Genomic DNA, 23645 nt, shown 5'->3' with positions numbered 1-23645 from the left:
ACTGAAATCTAATGGAAGGTGGCTGTGGGCACCTTGGGCACCGTGACACTGCCACCTTGGCAGTCCTGCTACCTTCAATGATCTATACACATATACCCAGGTCTCTCTGCTACTGTAATCCTTTAAGAATTTTATCCTTTATTTTGTATTGTCTCCATGTTCTTCCTACCAAAATGCACCACCTCACACTTCTCCACATTAAACTTCATCTGCCACCTCTCTGCCCACTCCTTCAACTTGGCTCTGTCTTTTTGAAGTTCTTTTAGTTATTGCTGAAAAAAGACACATGCTGTCAAAGTTCTTTGTTTTGCACTCATCAGGACATATTCACAAGAATACCAAATCTGAAAGGCAATAACAATTTACACTGCATGAGAAGAGAGTGCTGATTGGCTAGCAGTTAGACTCAGATTGGTGGTGGGGTTGCTATGGCGAACGCACCAGGGAGAAGTTAGTGGTAAAGCGTTTGTGTAAATTCAAACCAGGCATGTTGACTCTTATTGGTTAAAGTATTGTCATGGGGTATGAATGGTTCTTCCAAAAGAGCACCCAACCTAGACCCACTCCCCTGCACTATCCCTGTAACCACCACCCTCCCGGCATTTGATTAAAGCCAATTCACCTCCCCTGCACATCTTTGGACTGTGGAAGGAAACCGGAGCACCCGGAGGAAACCCACACAGATACAGGGAGAACGTGCAAACTCCCTGTTTTAAAATGAAATTTAAAATTAATTTTCACAATGTGGGCCTCGCTGGGTAGGCCAGCATTTATTGTCCATCCCTAATTGCCCCTTGACAAGGCGGTGCTGAGCTGCCGCCTTGAAGCCGCTGCAGTCCCTGAGGTGTAGGTACACCCACCGTGCTGTTAGGGAGGGAGCTCCAGGATTTGGACCCGGCGACACTGAAGGAACGGCCGATATATTTCCCAGTCAAGGTGGGGAGTGACTTGGAGGGGAACCTCCAGGTTGGGGGGGGGGGGGGGGGGGGGGGGTGATCCCAGGGGGGGGGGGGGGGTGATCCCAGGTATCTGCTGCTCTTGTCCTTCTAGATGGTGGTGGCCGTGGGTTTGGAAGGTGCTGCCTGAGGAACCTCGGTGAGTTCCCGCAGTGAACCTTGTCGATGGTGCACACGGCTGACACTGTCCATCGGAGGGGGAGGGAGTGAATGTTTGTGGAAGGGACGCCAATCAAGCGGGGCTGCTTTGTCCTGGATGGTGTGGAGCTTCCTGAGTGTTGTTGGAGCTGAGCTCATCCAGGCAAGTGGAGAGTATTCCAGCACACTCCTGACTTGTGCCTTGTAGATGGTGGACAGGCTTTGAGGGGATCAGGAGGTGAGTTACTCACTGCAGGGTTCTTAGCTTTTGACCTGCTGTGATAGCCACTAGACAGAACTGGCTGGTCCTGTCAGTTTTGGATCAATGTTGATCCCCAGGGTGTGGATTGTGGGGGATTCAGTGATGGCAATGCCACTGAATGTCAAGGGGCAGCAGCTAAATGCTCTTTGCAGGAGATGGTCATTGCCGGTCACGTGTGGAGCGAATGTAACTTGCCACTTGTCCGCCCAAGCCTGGATATTGTCCAGGTCTTGCTGCATTTGGACATGGACTGCTTCATTATCTGAGGAGCCGCGAATGGTGCTGAACATTGTGCAGACATCCGCAAACATCCCCACTTCTGACCTTACCATGGAAAGGAGGGTCATTGATGAAGCAGCTGAAGATGGATGGTCTGGGATACTAGCCTGAGGGACTCGATGGGCCGACTTCTGCCCCGATGTCTTCTGCTCTGACGTGGGTCATGTTGCTCTAAGGAGCTCTAATGCAATCAAGGGACCATCAGAAACGTTTCTAAAGAGTCACAACGCAGAATGCAATGGCATTTAAGTTGTCTCTGATCCCTGGCTGTGGATAAGGGCTGTCTGTGTGCATTCGAATGTGTGTGTCTATGTGTGAGAGAGAGAGAGTGCTGGGGTTGACTGACAGACATACACAACCAGTCAGCTTAATGCCAGTCCTTGAATCAGCCCCTGCCCAATCAGACAGAGAGAGAGAGGGGGCGGGACGGGCAGAACCCAATCCTTCCCCCTGTTGGGGAAAACCTTCCCAAGCTGGGAGCAAAAAAAAGGAGAGTTCCAAAGTGTAACCTTGGCTGTGGCGATGAGTAAACCAGCAGGAATTCTCAGAGTTAAGGGAGCTGAGATCCATTCTCCAGTACTCGTGTCAGTTTCCCTACTACCAGAAACTGACAGGACCCTCTGAATCAAAGAGTTTTAGATCAATGTCTCAGTGTTTGTACCGCAGGTATAAATAGACCAGGAGGACTGTCAGCAGTGCGGGAGCTTCCTGATCCGTCCAGCTCAGGTTTGGAGGCTCCAGTGATCCATCCCTCCAGGCAGCAAGATTTGGAATCGAGTGTTTCTGTGAACAATTGTGGGGAGCCATCTGTTTACGCAGTAACTTTCTCAACTCACTGACTGGCTCGGAGTCTCTCTCTCTCTAATATATTTATATTCTCAACCAGTCTGGCAACTGGAAAGGTGGCTGGAGAACTTCCTGTAAGTGTGTGAGAGAGAGATAGAGAGAGTGTGAGAGAGAGAGAGAAAGTGAGAGAGAGGTCTCCTACATTCCCTGCCCTATATATTTATTTTTTGGTGTGTGTGTTTTGGCCTCTCTCACACACACCTCCCCTCTCTCACACACACCTCCACTCTCCCCTCTATCCCATACACACCTCCCCCTCCCCTCTCTCACACACACCTCCCCTCTCTCTCACACACACCTCCCCTCTATCCCACACACACCTCCCCTCCCTCACACACACCTCCCCTCTCTCTCACACACACCTCCCCTCCCTCTCACACACACCTCCCCCTCCCCTCTCTCACACACACCTCCACTCTCCCCTCTATCCCACACACACCTCCCCTCCCTCACACACACCTCCCCTCTCTCTCACACACACCTCCCCTCCCTCTCACACACACCTCCCCCTCCCCTCTCTCACACACACCTCCCCCTCCCCTCTCTCACACACACCTCCACTCTCCCCTCTATCCCACACACACCTCCCCTCTCTCTCACACACACCTCCCCTCTATCCCACACACACCTCCCCTCCCTCACACACACCTCCCCTCCCTCTCACACACACCTCCCCTCCCTCTCACACACACCTCCACTCTCCCCTCTATCCCACACACACCTCCCCCTCCCCTCTCTCACACACACCTCCCCTCTCTCTCACACACACCTCCCCTCTATCCCACACACACCTCCCCTCCCTCACACACACCTCCCCTCTCTCTCACACACACCTCCCCTCCCTGTCACACACACCTCCCCCTCCCCTCTCTCACACACACCTCCACTCTCCCCTCTATGCCACACACACCTCCCCTCCCTCACACACACCTCCCCTCTCTCTCACACACACCTCCCCTCCCTCTCACACACACCTCCCCCTCCCCTCTCTCACACACACCTCCCCCTCCCCTCTCTCACACACACCTCCACTCTCCCCTCTATCCCACACACACCTCCCCTCCCTCACACACACCTCCCCTCTCTCTCACACACACCTCCCCTCCCTCACACACACACCTCCCCTCCCTCACACACACCTCCCCCTCGCCTCTTTGACTCCATGGCATTCTTGCTGAAGAAGAAGAGGTTTAAGTTCCTGGTCAGCCTGACCCTGGAGGAACTCTCTGCTGTGCCTTTCGTCAATGGGATACTCTTCTGCAAAGTCCGCCTCATCCACGGGGGGACCTTCAGCGACCTCTCCTCCAGGTGAGCAGATTGGCACAGTGCGCCCCCCTCTCTCCCCCTCCCCTCTCTCCCCCTCCCCCCCCTCCCCCCTCTCTCCCCCTCCCCCCTCTCTCCCCCTCCCCCCCTCCCCCTCCCTCCCCCTCTCTCCCCCTCCCCCCTCCCCCCCCTCTCTCCCCCTCCCCCCTCTCCCTCTCTCCCCCTCCCCCTCCCTCCCCCTCTCTCCCCCTCTCCCCCTCCCCCCTCTCTCCCCCCCCCTCCCCCCTCTCTCTCCCCTCCTCTCTCGCCTCCCCCTCCCCCCCCTCCCTCCCCCCTCTCCCTCCTCCCCCCCTCCCCCGGGGCTGGGGGCAATGCGGGCGGTCCAGGGTGGGCGAGCTGACGATGTGGGCCACTACTTTGGATACTCATAATTAGACACCAAGTTGAGACGTTTGACTATTGCATATCCATGAGGGAAATCATCGGTTAAAAACCCAACAGGTTGGCCAATGAGCTTGAGGGAACAAAGAACAAAGAAATGTACAGCACAGGGACAGGCCCTTCGGCCCTCCAAGCCCGTGCCGACCATGCTGCCCGACTAAATTACAATCTTCTACACTTCCTGGGTCCGTATCCCTCTATTCCCATCCTATTCATGTATTTGTCAAGACGCCCCTTAAATGTCACTATCGTCCCTGCTTCCACCACCTCCTCCGGCAGCGAGTTCCAGGCACCCACTGCCCTCTGTGTAAAAAAACTTGCCTCGTACATCTCCTCTAAACCTTGCCCCTCTCACCTCAAACCTATGCCCCCTAGTAATTGACCCCTCAACCCTGGGGAAAAGCCTCTGACTATTCACTCTGTCTATGCCCCTCATAATTTTGTATACCTCTATCAGGCCGCCCCTCAACCTCGTCGTTCCAGTGAGAACAAACCGAGTTTATTCAACCGCTCCTCATAGCTAATGCCCTCCATACCAGGCAACATTCTGGTAAATCTCTTCTGCACCCTCTCTAAAGCCTCCACATCCTTCTGGTAGTGTGGCGACCAGAATTGAACACTATACTCCAAGTGTGGCCTAACTAAAGTTCTATACAGCTGCAACATGACGTGCCAATTCTTATACTCAATGCCCCGGCCAATGAAGGCAAGCATGCCGTATGCCTTCTTGACTACCTTCTCCACCTGTGTTGCCCCTTTCAGTGACCTGTGGACCTGTACTCCTAGATCACTCTGACTTTCAATACTCTTAAGGGTTCTACTATTCACTGTATATTCCCTACCTGCATTAGACCTTCCAGAATGCATGACCTCACATTAAACTCCATCTACCATTGATTGTCGGAAATCTGTCGCCTGGCCCTGTCGGGCCTACATGTGACTCCAGACCCACGGCGACGTGATCTAACCTTCACTGTTCCTCTGAAACTGCCGAGCAAGCCTTGGACGGAGTTGGGGAAGGGCGGAGAATACTGGGCCAGCGAGCGATGCCCACACTCCCCATAATATCACAAAGAAGAACTATCCCCCAGTTCCTTCGCCCTAGCCCGTGGCAGTCCCGCCTCCAGCTACCCGGGGCCCAAGCTCCAGGCTTTGTCACCCTTTCCTCCCTCAAACTGCACCTTAAAAAGCGACCTCTTTGACCAAGCTTCTGGTCACCTTGCCCAAATATCCCTTTTATGTGGCTGCTGTCACATCTTGTTCCGTGGAAGAGCCGCACGACGTTACACGCTCCAGGTAGATGAAAATAGCCCCCCCCCCCCCCGAGGAAGTGGTTTTCCAGCGAGCTCGGACTCCTTGCCCACGACCCTCCCCAATCTTTGCTGCGAGGTCTGCCCGACCGGACGGCAGGCCGGAGGCTTCTGCTGCGACGCTCTTCCCGGTCGATAAGGCCGCTGAAACCCGCGATCGATGAGTGGGTAGGAAGAACAGACGCAGGAGAGGGGGCGCGAAGGACGTCCATGGGTAAATAGACTTCCGCTACCCCCCCCCCCCCCCCCCCCCCCCCCGCCCCCGGTACTGGGCAGGCACTTTCCGGAGGGCGAGGAACTCCTGCCTCAGGTGTTAGGAACAATGTTGGTGACTGGCATGGTCCCTCTGTGCCCAGCGAGGACCTCCAGGGGCAGTGCCAGCTGCCCGTCCCGATACGTGCTGTCACTGGAATCGGGCGCACACGTCTCGAAGCCTAGCTCGAGAGTCTGGTTCAACGACTGGGATGACAGGGCGGCACGCAGCGCAGTGGTTAGCACTGGGACTGCGGCGCTGAGGACCCGGGTTCGTTCCCGGCTCTGGGTCACTGTCCGTGTGGAGTTTGCACATTCTCCCCGCGTCTGCGTGGGTTTCGCCCCCACAACCCAAAGATGTGCAGGGTAGGTGGATTGGCCGCACTAAATTGCCCCTCCATTGGCGCCCGTCCTGACGCCCGTCCCCAAGGAGACCCAGGGGCGGGATTCTCCGTCTGTTCACAGCAGCCGGATTCTCCGGTCCCTCTGCAGGGATTGGGAGATTGGGCTGGGTGCCCAACCCGACCTTCGGAACGCCAACCGTGTGGAGCGGTGGGATGTGGGCCCGTGGGCCCTCTCTCTACGACAGCCCCGGACCCCCAGCGCTGAATCCCAGCTCAGTGGGCCGGGAGAGCAGCCTCAGACACGCAGGGATCAGCGGGGCTCCTCGCGACGTTACATGTGATGGTGTGCAGGGGGGTGTGGGAGAGCCCAAATGCCAAGGGGCGATGGTAGACATGTCCCACTGCGGTGGAGCGAAGCCACTTTGATGCCCGCTCAGAGAGCTCAGCGCGAACTCCGGGCTGGCGCTCTGGGTGATGTGCTGAGGGAGTGCTGCGCCTTAGGAGGCTCGGACCAGACATCATGCTGGGGCCTGGGCCTGCCCTATCACCCGGTGGACCATCTCGAAGGACAGCAGGGCCAGTCCTCCTCAGTGCCCCTGGCCAATAATGATCCCTCAAAAGTCTGCCCGTGTCGTTATTTCGGGAGCTTGGTGCGTGCTCATTGACGGCCAAAGCCCACACAACAATTTTTAAAAGTTTGCTGTAAAACACTTGGGGACATCCCAAGGTCGTGGAGGATTGCAAGTTGAAGAAAAAAGGCGTGCTGTCAAAGCCTTTCATCTCTGACTCATCAGAACAGATTCCCAAATCTCAAAGGAACAACAAAGCATACTGCACGAGGAGAGAGTGCTGACTGGTTGGGAAGAGGACTCTGATTGGTAGAGATGTTGCCATGGGGAGTGCACCAGGGAACAGTTAACTGCTAAGTTGTGTTTTGGTCCAAATTCAAACCAGGCAGGTCAGTGCGACGCCAGGCACGTGGGCTGAGCGCCCTAACGGTTGGCACATCGTAACAAAGAGCACATCGCTTTTTTTCTGTTGCAGAATTTACAGTGCAGAAGGAGGCCATTCGGCCCATCGAGTCTGCACCGGCTCTGGGTAGCTCACTGTGCCAACCAGCCTGTGTTTGCAAAACCCGGAACATAGTGTCCAACATCAAAGGCGATCGGACAACTTGGGAATGTCCAAAATAGGAGCAGGAGGAGGCGACTCGGTCCTTCGGGTCTGCTCCCCCATTCAATAAGATCATTGGCTGATCTGATTGTAACCTCCCATTCCTGCCGACCCCCTGATGACCTTTCACCCCCCCCTTGTTAATCAGGAACCTATCCAGCTCAGCCTTACAAATATTCCGAGATTCTGCTTGCACTGCCCTTAGAGGAAGCGAGGGCCAGAGACTCACCCAACTCTGAGAGGAAATAATTCTCACCTCCGTCTTAAATGGGCGACCCCTGTTAAACAGTGACCCCCTCGTTCTAGACTCTCCCACAAGAGGAAACGCCCTCTCCACACCCACCCCGTCAGCACCCCCTCAGGGTCTTAAAGGTTTCGATCAAGTCTCCTCTCACTCTTCTAAACTCCAGCGGATACAAACCGAACCTCTCCAACCTCTCCACATCCCCGCCCAATCCTGGTGTTAGTCTGGTAAACCTTCTGTGAACTGTTTCCAGTGTATTTCCATATTTACTTGTATAAGGAGGCCAGCACTGTACACAACCCTGACTAAACAATCCGATTGTGCTCGGAATTACCACTTTAAGGTTATCAGTTGGGCTCGCTGAGTGGCTCATTTATACCTGCTCAAAGCTACATGTATTCACACACCAGGCCCTGTCCTCAGCAGGCAGAAAGAACATGCTCGCGCATTGTGCCTTTTTCAACGAAATAAAAGCTTTGGGGGGATGGCCGCTCCCTGGTTCATTCCCCACGACGGTGCCTTGGCCAATCAGAGCCAACCCTGCCCGGTTCGAACCCAAACAGGAGCTTGGCAGTTAACTGTTCCTCGATGCATTCTCCATGGCAACCCCTCTACCGGTCAGAGCCCTCTTGCCAGCCCAGCAGCACCCTCTTCTCTCCGCAGTGAAAATTGTTGTTCCCGTCAGATTTAGCACTCTCGAGGTTGTGACCTGATGAGTGGAAGACGAGGAACTTCGCCAGTCTGTTCCTTTTCCAAAAAGTTCTCAAATGCGAGAAACCAGTGACTCTGCTATTACCTCGGGGAAGTGGGGGGCGGGGGCGGGAGGCGATGCAAGGCCCTCGCTGCTAATGCAACCCAAGAAGGGTTAATGAGCAACAGCAAAATGTGGTGGTGTGTTTATTGGCGCAATTAAAAAGCCAATGTAAATGCCAACATTCAGAGAGGGCCTTTCACTATCTGGTACAAAGTCTTGCTGCACCGCACCCTGTACCGTTTGTGTCACGCTCAATAACATTCATCGATTTGCGATTGTGAAATCATTCTGCTCTGCAGGCAAATCACATGGACTCGAAACGTTGACGCTCCCCCTTTCCCTCTCTGTCTCACTCTCTCTCTCAAACATGATCATAATGAATGGCAGAGAAGGCTTGAGGGGGTCAGATGGCGTTCTCTGTTACTATTTACTATGTCTGCCCCACTGTCCCACCCAGTCCCAGACGGGGAAAGGAGAGTGTCTGACCCCCATCCCGTCCCAGCGGAGGAAAGGACAGTGTCTGACCCACTGTCCCACCCAGCCCCAGAGGGGGAAAGGCCAGTGTCTGACCCACTGTCCCACACAGTCCCAGAGGGGGAAAGGACAGTGTCTGACCCACTGTCCCACCCAGTCCCAGAGGGGGAAAGGACAGTGTCTGACCCACTGTCCCACCCAGCCCCAGAGGGGGAAAGGACAGTGTCTGACCCACTGTCCCACCCAGTCCCAGAGGAGGAAAGGACAGTGTCTGACCCACTGTCCCACCCAGTCCCGGAGGGGGAAAGGACAGTGTCTGACCCACTGTCCCACCCAGTCCCAGAGGAGGAAAGGACAGTGTATGACCCACTGTCCCACCCAGTCCCGGAGGGGGAAAGGACAGTGTCTGACCCACTGTCCCACCCAGTCCCAGAGGGGGAAAGGACAGTGTCTGACCCCCACCCAGTCCCAGAGGGGGAAAGGACAGTGTCTGACCCCCACCCAGTCCCAGAGGGGGAAAGGACAGTGTCTGACCCCCATCCCGTCCCAGCGGAGGAAAGGACAGTATCTGACCCACTGTCCCACCCAGTCCCAGGAGGGGGAAAGGACAGTGTCTGACCAACTGTCCCACACAGTCCCAGACGGGGAAAGGAGAGTGTCTGACCCCCATCCCGTCCCAGCGGAGGAAAGGACAGTATCTGACCCACTGTCCCACCCAGCCCCAGAGGGGGAAAGGCCAGTGTCTGACCCACTGTCCCACCCAGCCCCAGAGGGGGAAAGGACAGTGTCTGACCCACTGTCCCACCCAGTCCCAGAGGAGGAAAGGACAGTGTCTGACCCACTGTCCCACCCAGTCCCGGAGGGGGAAAGGACAGTGTCTGACCCACTGTCCCACCCAGTCCCAGAGGAGGAAAGGACAGTGTATGACCCACTGTCCCACCCAGTCCCGGAGGGGGAAAGGACAGTGTCTGACCCACTGTCCCACCCAGTCCCAGAGGGGGAAAGGACAGTGTCTGACCCCCACCCAGTCCCAGAGGGGGAAAGGACAGTGTCTGACCCCCACCCAGTCCCAGAGGGGGAAAGGACAGTGTCTGACCCCCATCCCGTCCCAGCGGAGGAAAGGACAGTATCTGACCCACTGTCCCACCCAGTCCCAGGAGGGGGAAAGGACAGTGTCTGACCAACTGTCCCACACAGTCCCAGACGGGGAAAGGAGAGTGTCTGACCCCCATCCCGTCCCAGCGGAGGAAAGGACAGTATCTGACCCACTGTCCCACCCAGTCCCAGGAGGGGGAAAGGCCAGTGTCTGACCCCCACCCAGTCCCAGAGGGGGAAAGGACAGTGTCTGACCCACTGTCCCACCCAGCCCCAGAGGGGGAAAGGACAGTGTCTGACCCACTGTCCCACCCAGCCCCAGAGGGGGAAAGGACAGTGTCTGACCCACTGTCCCACCCAGTCCCAGAGGGGGGAAGGACAGTGTCTGACCCACTGTCCCACCCAGTCCCAGAGGGGGAAAGGACAGTGTCTGACCCACTGTCCCACCCAGTCCCAGAGGGGGAAAGGACAGTGTCTGACCCACTGTCCCACCCAGTCCCGGAGGGGGAAAGGACAGTGTCTGACCCACTGTCCCACCCAGCCCCAGAGGGGGAAAGGACAGTGTCTGACCCACTGTCCCACCCAGCCCCAGAGGGGGAAAGGACAGTGTCTGACCCACTGTCCCACCCAGCCCCAGAGGGGGAAAGGACAGTGTCTGACCCACTGTCCCACCCAGTCCCAGAGGGGGGAAGGACAGTGTCTGACCCACTGTCCCACCCAGTCCCAGAGGGGGAAAGGACAGTGTCTGACCCACTGTCCCACCCAGTCCCAGAGGGGGAAAGGCCAGTGTCTGACCCGCTGTGTGACTCCATTCCCTGCACCGTTCTGGAATAGGGTCATTGCCAGGAATCGACATGGCCATCCTGCACATGATACAGGAACAGATGGAGCCAAGCGGTGTTGGACGAGAGGGTGAGGCTGAGTTGGTAAATACTGATCTAGGCGTGTTGGCCAAACACACAGCAGCTGAGGTAATAAGAGATGGAACGAGAGCATCACAGTGACGACTTTCAGAATACTTTCATCACGAGGCGTGAGTTGCTCAGAATGTCCAAGCCAACAATCTATTTGGCACAAGATATAAAGACATCCCCCCTCCCCCCAAGCCCCGCCTTGGGAGATCTCTCGGCCTTCTTGTACTAAAAGTACAGCACAGGAACAGGCCCTTCGGCCCTCCAAGCCCGTGCCGACCGTGCTGCCCGTCTAAACTAAAATCTTCTACACTTCCTGGGTCCGTATCCCTCTATTCCCATCCTATTCATGTATTTGTCAAGATGCCCTTAAATGTCACTATCGTCCCTGCTTCCACCACCTCCTCCGGTAGTGAGTTCCAGGCACCCACTACCCTCCTAGTAAAAAACTTATCTCGTACATCTACTCTAAACCTTGCCCCTCGCACCTTAAACCTATGCCCCCTAGTAATTGACCCCTCTACCCTGGGGAAAAGCCTCTGACTATCCACTCTGTCTATGCCCCTCATAATTTTGTACACCTCTATCAGGTCTCCCCTCAACCTCCGTCGTTCCAGTGAGAACAAACCGAGTTTATTTTACCGCTCCTCTTGGCTATAATGTGACTCCAGACCCACAGCAAATGTGGTCGCCTCTTAGATGTTCAGTTCAAAGGCAATTAGGGACAGGAACAAATGCTGCCTTTGCCGGCACCAGGCACATCCCATGGAAGGCGGAAGAAAGGATGTAAATGCCGCAGTTCATTTCGCCCGCAGCGACTGGCATTGCAGCCACATTCCTGGGCAATGGCTGGGCAGTTTCCCGTCACAGAAGGGTTGGCATGGCGCCCCCCAGATTGGGCACTCAAACGGCGGATATCCACCTCGGAGCCCCGGCCCTAAACCAGCAGGAAATAACAGCGGGTATCTGCCTCGTAGACTGGACAGTAAACCAGCAGGAAATAACAGCGGGTATCCACCTCGGAGACTGGACACTAAACCAGCAGGAAATAACAGCGGGTATCCGCCCCGGAGACTGGACACTAAACCAGCAGGAAATAACAGCGGGTATCCGCCCCGGAGACAGGACTCTAAACCAGCAGGAAATAACAGCGGGTATCCACCTCGGAGACCCGGCCCTAAACCAGCAGGAAATAACAGCGGGTATCCGCCCCGGAGACTGGACACGAAACCAGCAGGAAATAACAGCGGGTATCCGTCCCGGAGACTGGACACGAAACCAGCAGGAAATAACAGCGGGTGTCCGCCCCAGAGACTGGACACTAAACCAGCAGGAAATAACAGCGGGTATCCACCCCGGAGACTGGACACTAAACCAGCAGGACATAACAGCGGGTATCCGCCCCGGAGACTGGACACTACACCAGCAGGAAATAACAGCGGGTATCCACCCCGGAGACTGGACACTAAACCAGCAGAAAATAACAGCGGGTATCCACCTCGGAGACTGGATACTATACCAGCAGGAAATAACAGCGGGTATCCACCTCGGAGACTGGACACTAAACCAGCAGGAAATAACAGCGGGTATCCGCCCCGGAGTCTGGACACTAAACCAGCAGGAAATAACAGCGGGTATCCGCCCCGGAGACTGGACACTGAACCAGCAGGAAATAACAGCGGGTATCTGCCTCGTAGACTGGACAGTAAACCAGCAGGAAATAACAACGGGTATCCGCCTCGGAGACTGGACACTAAACCAGCAGGAAATAACAGCGGGTATCCACCCCGGAGACTGGACACTAAACCAGCAGGAAATAACAGCGGGTATCCACCCCGGAGACAGGACTCTAAACCAGCAGGAAATAACAGCGGGTATCCACCCCGGAGACAGGACACTAAACCAGCAGGAAATAACAGCGGGTATCCATCCCGGAGACTGGACACTAAACCAGCAGGAAATAACAGCGGGTATCCACCCCGGAGACTGGACACTAAACCAGCAGGAAATAACAGCGGGTATCCGCCCAGGAGACTGGACACTAAACCAGCAGGAAATAACAGCGGGTGTCCACCTCGGAGACCCCGCCCTAAACCAGCAGGAAATAACAGCGGGTATCCACGTCGGAGACTGGATACTAAACCAGCAGGAAATAACAGCGGGTATCCACCCCGGAGACTGGACACTAAACCAGCAGGAAATAACAGCGGGTATCCGCCTCGGAGACCCGGCCCTAAACCAGCAGGAAATAACAGCGGGTATCCGCCCCGGAGACTGGACACAAAACCAGCAGGAAATAACAGCGGGTATCCGCCCCGGAGACTGGACACGAAACCAGCAGGAAATAACAGCGGGTATCCACCCCGGAGACTGGACACTAAACCAGCAGGAAATAACAGCGGGTATCCGCCTCGGAGACTGGACACTAAACCAGCAGGAAATAACAGCGGGTATCCGCCCCGGAGACTGGACACTAAACCAGCAGAAAATAACAGCGGGTATCCACCCCGGAGACTGGACACTAAACCAGCAGGAAATAACAGCGGGTATCCACCCCGGAGACTGGACACTAAACCAGCAGAAAATAACAGCGGGTATCCAACCCGGAGACGGGACACTAAACCAGCAGGAAATAACAGCGGGTATCCACCCCGGAGACGGGACACTAAACCAGCAGAAAATAACAGCGGGTATCCACCCCGGAGACGGGACACTAAACCAGCAGGACATAACAGCGGGTATCCACCTCGGAGACTATACACTAAACCAGCAGGACATAACAGAGGGTATCCACCCCGGAGACTGGACACTAAACCAGCAGGAAATAACAGCGGGTATCCACCCCGGAGACTGGACACTAAACCAGCAGGAAATAACAGCGGGTATCCGCCCCGGAGACTGGACATTAAACCAGCAGGAAATAACAGCGGGTATCCACCCCGGAGACTGGACACTAAACCAGCAGGAAATAACAGCGGGTATCCACCTCGGAGACTGGACACTAAACCAGATGGAAATAACAGAGGGTATCCGCCTCGGAGACTGGACACTAAACCAGCAGGAAATAACAGCGGGTATCCGCCCCGGAGACTGGACACTAAACCAGCAGGAAATAACAGAGGGTATCCGCCCCGGAGACTGGACACTAAACCAGCAGGAAATAACAGCGGGTATCCGCCCCGCAGACTGGACACTAAACCAGCAGGAAATAACAGCGGGTATCCACCCCGCAGACTGGACACTAAACCAGCAGGAAATAACAGCGGGTATCCGCCTCGGAGACTGGACACGAAACCAGCAGGAAATAACAGCGGGTATCCACCTCCGATTTACTTTTTGGATATCAAATCAACACTTTTTTTCTTCATTGGCAAATGATTTCCTCATTCAGGGAGTGACTGGCAGACCTGAGCAAAGTTCACATTTCTTACATAATGTGTGCACGCAAACCTCTAGCAGATGTTCTAGATTTTTGTTCAGAGCGCTTTCTGATGCTTTACTGCGCCCAATATGGCGTCCGAGGATCTACCAGCTCAGGAAGATGCCATTCAGTTCATTGGGTCTGTGCTAGCCCTTTGAATCTGAGAATCCATTTAATCCCTGCAGTATAGAAGGAGGCCATTTGGCCCATCGAGTCTGCACCAACCCTTCCGATAGAGCAGCCCACACAGGCCCTCTCCCTATCCCTATCTCCATAACCCTGTAACTTAGCCTGCACATCTTTGGACACTAAGGGGCAATTTAGCACGGCCAATCCACCTACCTCTCATCTCTTTGGACTGGGGGAGGAAACCGGAGCACCCGGAGGAAACCCACGCAGACACGGGGAGAACGTGCTAATTCCACCCGGACAGTCACCCAAGGCTGGAATTGAACCTGGGATCCTCGAGCTGTGAGGCAGCAGTGCTAACCACTGTGCTACCATGCCACCCCAAACTTCAATGCTAGCTTTTTGTGATTGATACGCGAGGACCCCCAAATCCCTCAGTGCTGCAGCTTTCTGCAATCTCTCTCCATTTAAACAACATTCAGCTTCTTTATTCGTCCTACCAAAGTGGCCAACTTCACATTATCTACATTGTATATTCCATCTGCCAAGTTTTTGCCCATTCAATTATACTCCAAATTATTTATATCATAATTTTATATGCGATTGGCATTCCAGATTTCAGGAATTTGTGGTGGGTTGGGATATGTTTTCGCCGGTATCCTGACCAAGTTTGTCTTTCTGACTGATTTTGCCTGAAGCAAGGGCTTGTGGGAATGTTTCTCAAGCCACGGTCATGGGCTGCCATTTTTTTTTTTTTCTGACACTCGTGCCTCGAGTGTGCCTCAGTGGGAGCAGGGACTGAACGGCGGGCGTTTGGTGCTAATTTTACCCACACACGCCAACCATCTCAACAAAAGAGCGAACTGCGTCCGCAAAATGTCCGCTCTAAACCATGCTGCTGGATATGCCCCACACGTGGGCGGGGGGGCAGGGCGGTGGGGGGGGGAGGCCTCCATCCCATTCCGCCCACCCCTCCCCAGGACTCATCCCTCCACCGGTGTCGCTGGAAACGGGGTGTCATGTGAGAGTATCTTTAAGAAATGGGTGTTTGAGAAATGTACCTTGAAGAAATGGAGCTGCCCATGTTACTGGAGTGATGTCAGAGTGTGGGTGGAGCTGAGCTCCACTTCTGCTTTTTAGTTTCAGTTTGAGGAAAAGCTTGGGTGTGTCTGTGTTTTTCAGTGAGCTGCATCTGAAGTTTAAACAAAGGGCTGTACTGTTGATCTCTGCCATCCAAAGATTATCTGTGGATCATTTGGTGAAATCAGAATTGTAAAAGGTCTCAGTATTAAATGTAAACCTAAGTCTTTTGGATGTTAAAAGGACAGCTTTATAGGGTTACTTAGTGTGGTATTCTTTGGGGGGTGTATTTGATATACTGGTTGCTAAGATGTTCACTGTATGTTTTAAAAAGGTTAACTTGAGTTCATAGAATAAACATTGTTTTGCTTTAAAAAATACTTTTCCATTTCTGCTGTCCCACACCTGTAGAGTGGGCCGTGTGCTCCCCATACCACAATCTAGTAAAAGTTGTGGGTCAGGTGAACTCCATGATACACTTTGGGGCTCTCTAAACCCTGGCCCATAACAGGAGTCACTGTCGCGTGGATGCCCGTGGGATCTTGCTGCGCGGGGTTTGGCTGTTGCCGCTCCCGCTTAGGCAGCAGGGCGCGCGGCCGAGGGAGAAGGGACTTCATTGACGGAAGGTTTGACATGAATATGGGTCGTCGTCGTCCCCTCCTACACCCCTTCTGAGCTTCATACACCCGGTGACAGGGGGCCGGGTACGGGGGGTGGTGAAGGCTGGGTTGGGGGTCGCCCCTGCGGCCGTGCTGCTGATTGACTTTAATTTCCCTCCTTCACTTTACAGGGAGGAGGTGCAACAAAACTGCGTTCGCTGGAGGAAGAGCACACGCTTTATGTGCAAGATGAGCGCCAGCTCGATCACGGGGGTCCTGGACTCCAGCATCTGTCGTGTGTCCGTCCGCAAGGTCTGTGTCGTGAAATTGTTCCGTAATATGTACTTTGAAATGTTATTTTTATATTTTGTCCTGTGATATGGGGCCCACTGGCTAGACCAGCATTTATTGTCCATCCCTAATTGCCCCTTGACAAGGTGGTGCTGAGCTGCCGCCTTGAAGCCGCTGTAGTCCCGGAGGTGTAGGCACACCCACCGTGCTGTTAGGGAGCGAGCTCCAGGATTTGGCGACACTGAAGGAACGGCCGATATATTTCCCAGTCGGGATGGGGAGTGACTTGGAGGGGAACCTCCAGGTGGGGGCAATCCCAGGTATCTGCTGCTCTTGTCCTTCTAGATGGTGGTGGTGGGGTTTGGAAGGTGCTGCCTGAGGAACCTCGGTGAGTTCCCGCAGTGAACCTTGTCGATGGTGCACACGGCTGACACTGTCCATCGGAGGGGGAGGGAGTGAATGTTTGTGGATGGGACGCCAATCAAGCGGGGCTGCTTTGTCCTGGATGGTGTCGAGCTTCCTGAGTGTTGTTGGAGCTGAGCTCATCCAGGCAAGTGGAGAGTTTCCCATCACACTCCTGACTTGTGCCTTGTAGATGGTGGACAGGCTTTGGGGAATCAATGTCCTCCAAAATGGCTCCTGCGTCAGGTATATTGGGAATGGGGATGAGGCAAGGTGCAGAGATTTGGGAAGCTCGCCAATCCCGTCGGATGACCGTCGACCGACCTTGAAATATGACTCTTCCTCCGCTCTTGAAAGCTCCCGGGCTGAGGAGATTAAGGAGAGGTGGAAGGTGAGCAGATTCTAGCGAAAAGGTTGACCAAGGTACCACCACCAAAGGCAGAGTAATTAAAATCAGGGACGCTCAATGGGATAGAATTTGTGGATCACAGATATCTCCGAGACCTCTGGGGTCTGGAAGAGATTCCAGAGGCAGGGATAGTGAAACCGTGGAGGGATTTGAAAACCAGGATCAGGATGTTAAAATCAAGGTTTTGGAGCCAATGAAAGTCAGTGTTCTAATCTCGAGGCCAATTGGTGAAGAAACTGAACAGGAGCCAAAGCTTAGAGATTTCCATATTTATTTACGGAGTTGCACATTACAAGCATACATCTCCGAACCTCGAACAACTAATGTTTTAGTCTGTGTCTATTTGTAGGAGCTCAGCTTAATGCCTGGATACAATTAAACACGTGAGAATGATAGGTGCGTGGAAGTTAGTGAGGAAGGAGCTGGTGGCAGAGTTTACGAATTGTGCGAGGCAAGCGAGGAGTGTGTGAAAATTGTCAAACCTAAAGGTGTGACTGAGAATTTCAGCAGCAGTTTTAAAAATTAATTCTTGGTATGTGGGCATTGCAGGCTGGGCCAGCACTTTTTTTCCATCCTTAATAGCCCTTGAGCGGAGGGCATTTAAGAGTCAACCACATTGCTGTGCGGGTCTGGAGTCACGTGTAGGCCAGACCGGGTAAGGACGGCAGATTTCCGTCCCTAAGGGACATTAGTGAACCAGATGGGTTTTTGCGACAACAGACAATGGTTTCATGTCCATCAATAGACTTTAGATTACAGGATCTGAAAGCGGGTCCCCAGAGCGTTACACTGCGTCGCTAGTCCAGTGACAAACATACTTCACGATCACCAACGTTGTACCTGTCCTGGGAGTGTTTGATGGGGACAGTGGAGAGGGAGCTTTACTCTGTATCTAACCCCGTGCTGTACCTGTCCTGGGAGTGTTTGATGGGGACAGTGTAGAGGGAGCTTTACTCTGTTTCTAATCCCGTGCTGTACCTGTCCTGGGAGTGTTTGATGGGGACGGTGGAGAGGGAGCTTTACTCTGTACCTAACCCCGTGCTGTACCTGTCCTGGGAGTGTTTGATGGGGACAGTGTAGACGGAGCTTTACTCTGTATCTAACCCCGTGCTGTACCTGTCCTGGGAGTGTTTGATGGGGACAGTGCAGAGGGAGCTATACTCTGTATCTAACCCCGTGCTATACCTGTCCTGGGAGTGTTTGATGGGGACAGTGTAGAGGGAGCTTTACTCTGTATCTAACCCCGTGTTGTACCTGTCCTGGGAGTGTTTGATGGGGACAGTGTAGAGGGGAGCTTTACTCTGTATCTAACCCCGTGCTGTACCTGTCCTGGGAGTGTTTGATGGGGACGGTGGAGAGGGAGCTTTACTCTGTACCTAACCCCGTGCTGTACCTGTCCTGGGAGTGTTTGATGGGGAAAGTGTAGAGGGAGCTTTACTCTGTATCTAACCCCGTGCTGTACCTGTCCTGGGAGTGTCTGATGGGGACAGTGCAGAGGGAGCTTTACTCTGTATCTAACCCCGTGCTGTACCTGTCCTGGGAGTGTTTGATGGGGACAGTGTAGACGGAGCTTTACTCTGTATCTAACCCCGTGCTGTACCTGTCCTGGGAGTGTTTGATGGGGACAATGTAGAGGGAGATTTACTCTGTATCCAACCCCGTGCTGTACCTATCCTGGGAGCGTTTGATGGAGACAGTGTAGAGGGAGCTTTACTCTGTATCTAACCCCGTGCTGTACCTGTCCTGGGAGTGTTTGATGGGGACAGTGTAGAGTGAGCTTTACTCTGTATCTAACCCTGTGCTGTACCTGTCCTGCGAGTGTTTGATGGAGACAGTGTAGAGGGAGCTTTACTCTATATCTACCTCCGTGCTGTACCTGTCCTGGGAGTGTTTGATGGGGACAGTGTAGAGGGAGCTTTACTCTGTATCTAACCCCGTGCTGTACCTGTCCTGGGAGTGTTTGATGGGGACAGTGGAGAGGGAGCTTTACTCTGTATCTAACCCCGTGCTGGACCTGTCCTGGGAGTGTTTGATGGGGACAGTGTAGAGGGAGCTTTACTCTGTATCTAACCCCGTGCTGTACCTGTCCTGGGAGTGTTTGATGGGGAAAGTGTAGAGGGAGCTTTACTCTGTATCTAACCCCGTGCTGTACCTGTCCTGGGAGTGTCTGATGGGGACAGTGCAGAGGGAGCTTTACTCTGTATCTAACCCTGTGCTGTACCTGTCCTGGGAGTGTTTGATGGGGACAGTGTAGAGGGAGCTTTACTCTGTATCTAACCCCGTGCTGTACCTGTCCTGGGAGTATTTGATGGGGACAATGTAGAGGGAGATTTACTCTGTATCCAACCCCGTGCTGTACCTATCCTGGGAGCGTTTGATGGAGACAGTGTAGAGGGAGCTTTACTCTGTATCTAACCCCGTGCTGTACCTGTCCTGGGAGTGTTTGATGGGGACAGTGTAGAGTGAGCTTTACTCTGTATCTAACCCTGTGCTGTACCTGTCCTGCGAGTGTTTGATGGAGACAGTGTAGAGGGAGCTTTACTCTATATCTAACTCCGTGCTGTACCTGTCCTGGGAGTGTTTGATGGGGACAGTGCAGAGGGAGCTTTACTCTGTATCTAACCCCGTGCTGTACCTGTCCTGGGAGTGTTTGATGGGGACAATGGAGAGGGAGCTTTAATCTGTATCTAACCCCGTGCTGTACCTGTCCTGGGAGTGTCTGATGGGGACAGTGCAGAGGGAGCTTTACTCTGTATCTAACCCCGTGCTGTACCTGTCCTGGGAGTGTTTGATGGGGACAGTGTAGAGGGAGCTTTACTCTGTATCTAACCCCGTGTTGTACCTGTCCTGGGAGTGTTTGATGGGGACAGTGTAGAAGGAGCTTTCTCTGTATCTAACCCCGTGCTGTACCTGTCCTGGGAGTGTTTGATGGGGACAATGTAGAGGGAGATTTACTCTGTATCTAACCCCGTGCTGTACCTGTCCTGGGAGTGTTTGATGGGGACAGTGTAGAGGGAGCTTTACTCTGTATCTAACCCTGTGCTGTACCTGTCCTGGGAGTGTTTGATGGGCACAGTGGAGAGGAAGCTTTACTCTGTATCTAACCCCGTGCTGTACCTGTCCTGGGAGTGTTTCATGGGGACAGTGTAGAGGGAGCTTTACTCTGTATCTAACCCCGTGCTGTACCTGTCCTGGGAGTGATTGATGGGGACAGTGTAGAGGGAGCTTTACTCTGTATCTAACCCCGTGCTGTACCTGTCCTGGGAGTGTTTGATGGGGACAATGTAGAGGGAGATTTACTCTGTATCTAACCCCGTGCTGTACCTGTCCTGGGAGTGTTTGATGGGGACAGTGTCGAGGGAGCTTTACTCTGTATCTAACCCCGTGCTGTACCTGTCCTGGGAGTGTTTGATGGGGACAATGTAGAGGGAGATTTACTCTGTATCCAACCCCGTGCTGTACCTGTCCTGGGAGTGTTTGATGGGGACAATGTAGAGGGAGCTTTACTCTGTATCTAACCCCGTGCTGTACCTGTCCTGGGAGTGTTTGATGGGGACAGTGTAGAGGGAGCTTTACTCTGTATCTAACCCCGTGCTGTACCTGCCCTGGGAGTGTTTGATGGGGACAGTGTAGAGGGAACTTTACTCTGTATCTAACCCCGTGCTGTACCTGTTCTGGGAGTGTTTGATGGGGACTGTGTAGAGGGAGCTTTACTCTGTATCTAACCCTGTGCTGTACCTGTCCTGGGAGTGTTTGATGGGGACAGTGTAGAGGGAGCATTACTCTGTATCTAACCCCGTGCTGTACCTGTCCTGGGACTGTTTGATGGGGACAGTGTAGAGGGAGCTTTACTCTGTCTCTAACCCCGTGCTGTACCTGTCCTGGGAGTGTTCGATGGGGACAGTGTCGAGGGAGCTTTACTCTGTATCTAACCCTATGCTGTACCTGTCCTGGGAGTGTTTGATGGGGACAGTGTAGAGGGAGCTTTACTCTGTATCTAACACAGTGCTGTACCTGTGCTGGAAGTGTTTGATGGGGACAGTGTAGAGGGAGCTTTACTCTGTATCTAACCCCGTGCTGTACCTGTCCTGGGAGTGTTTGATGGGGACAATGTAGAGGGAGCTTTACTCTGTATCTAACCCCGTGCTGTCCCTGTCCCTGGGAGTGTTTGATGGGGACAATGTAGAGGGAGCTTTACTCTGTATCTAACCCCGTGCTGTACCTGTCCATGGGAGTGTTTGATGGGGGCAGTGTAGAGGGAGCTTTACCCTGTATCTAACCCCGTGCTGTACCTGCCCTGGGAGTGTTTGATGGGGACAGTGTAGAGGGAGCTTTACTCTGTATCTAACCCTGTGCTGTACCTGTCCTGGGAGTGTTTAATGGGGACAGTGTAGAGGGAGCTTTACCCTGTATCTAACCCCGTGCTGTACCTGTCCTGGGAGTGTTTGATGGGGGCAGTGTAGAGGGAGCTTTACTCTGTATCTAACCCTGTGCTGTACCTGCCCTGGGAGTGTTTGATGGGGACAGTGTAGAGGGAGCTTTGCTCTGTATCTAACCCCGTGCTGTACCTGCCCTGGGAGTGTTTAATGGGGACAGTGTAGAGGGAGCTTTACCCTGTATCTAACCCCGTGCTGTACCTGTCCTGGGAGTGTTTGATGGGGGCAGTGTAGAGGGAGCTTTACTCTGTATCTAACCCTGTGCTGTACCTGTCCTGGGAGTGTTTAATGGGGACAGTGTAGAGGGAGCTTTACTCTGTATCTAACCCTGTGCTGTACCTGTCCTGGGAGTGTTTGATGGGGACAGTGTCGAGGGAGCTTTACTTTGTATATAACGCCGTGTTGACCTGTCCTGGGAGTGTTTGATGATGTAATTGTGCTTGTTGAGTTGTGCCAAGTATTTGGTGGGCTTTACAGATGTTCCTCTCTCTCCTGCAGGAGCTGAAGGGCGGAAAAGCTTTCATTAAGGTAAGAGCTTGTTCTGAGTGGAGATTCTCCGAGTGCTGGTCTGGAAGAGAGGCTGTGTTTGGGCAGGAGTGTGGGGCTGGTGGTCAGGCAGTCATGGTTTGTCGGAGCTGGGAGAGATCTCGAATGGTTGTCAGTATCTAATGGTGATAAAGAATGGGAGGCATCTCCCGGTGGGTCAGCCAGCCAATCCAAATGCTACTGAGCCATTGGGACGGGCTGGATTTGAAGATGTTGGGTTGCGCAGGGTGGGTAGGGGGCATGTCAACTCCAGAACGTGGTCTTCCTGGAACACCCTGCTCCAGGAGGCAGTCACACCCCCTTGGGTTAAATACTTTGAATTCGGCCAGTGGTCAGGGCTGCGAGTGAGGCAGGCAGAGGGACCGAGGAGGTCGGGATGCGGGAGCCTCAGTCCCTCAACTTGTCCAACGGGTTCGAGATTCTTGCTCCCTGTGTGGACGGGAACGGGAGCTGCAGGGACGATGAGCAAACTGACCACAGCACCGAGGTACAGGGAGCAGCTCAAGTGGGAGGGGAGAGAAAAGAAATGTGGTAATTGGGGATAGGGTAATTCGAAGTATTGACATTATTCTCTGTGACCAGCAGTGAGAGTCCCAGAGGTTGTGTTCCCTTCCTGGTGCTTGGGTTCGGGATATCTCAGCTGGGCTACAGAGGAACTTGGAGTGGAACGGTAAAGATCCAGTTGTCGTGGTCCACGTGGGTACCAACGACACAGGTAGAACAGGAACAGAGGTTCTGCGAAGGGAGTATGAACAGGTAGGAGGAGAGGGAAGGGGGCGAGGTTGGGGGGGGGCGGGGGAATCTGAGAGTGTTGCTAAGTAGGTGAGAGCGTCTGCGATAGGTTGGGCGTGCCTGCTGAGGAACCTTATCAGGGCGAGAGTGGGGGTGGGTGAGTTTAATCTCGGAAAAAGGGAGAGGCTTGTTTGAACGAACACAATTTCTTTGGGCAGATCCGAAACATTGCTCACTTGAGGAACAATTGGGCTCCTAACCCCTGATGGTGACGAGGTGATTCCGGTATCTCGGGTGTGCTCACCCCTCCCGCGGGACAGAGCTGCAGGTCATAGAGAAAACTCAGTGGGTGGCACGGTAGCACAGTGGTTAGCACTGTTGCTTCACAGTGCCAGGGTCCCAGGTTCGATTCCCGGCTGGGTCACTGTCTGTGCGGAGTCTGCACCTTCTCCCCGTGTCTGCGTGGGTTTCCTCCGGGTGCTCCGGTTTCCTCCCACAATTCCCGAAAGACGTGCTGTTAGGTAATTTGGACATTCTGAATTCTCCCTCTGTGTCCCCGAACAGGCGCCGGAATGTGGCGACTAGGGGATATTAGTAATAATAATAATCGCTTATTGTCACAAGTAGGCTTCAATTAAGTCACTGTGAAAAGCCCCTAGTCGCCACATTCCAGCGCCACTTCGGGGAGGCCGGTACAGGAATTGAACCCGCGTAGCTGGCCTTGTTCTGCATTACAATCCAGCTGTTTAGCCCACTGTGCTAAACCAGTCCCAGCCCAGCCCCAGTCACAGTAACTTCAATGCACTGTTAATGTAAGCCAACTTGTGACAATAAAGATTAGTATGTACGAGTCTCCAT

At 53.8% G+C, this 23645-nt stretch overlaps 1 pseudogene; it reads left to right on the top strand.

The window, feature by feature from the left end:
* The first annotated feature begins 2571 nt into the window (after positions 1–2571).
* Positions 2572–23645, top strand: part of LOC140390569 (early estrogen-induced gene 1 protein-like) — a 54923-nt pseudogene continuing 33849 nt past the window's right edge.

Source organism: Scyliorhinus torazame, chromosome 14 (assembly GCF_047496885.1).
Source record: "Scyliorhinus torazame isolate Kashiwa2021f chromosome 14, sScyTor2.1, whole genome shotgun sequence".
In the NCBI taxonomy this organism is placed as follows: Eukaryota; Metazoa; Chordata; class Chondrichthyes; order Carcharhiniformes; family Scyliorhinidae; genus Scyliorhinus; species Scyliorhinus torazame.
The sequence above is the reverse complement of the archived record's forward strand: the minus strand, read 5'-3'. Positions and strand labels throughout refer to the sequence as shown.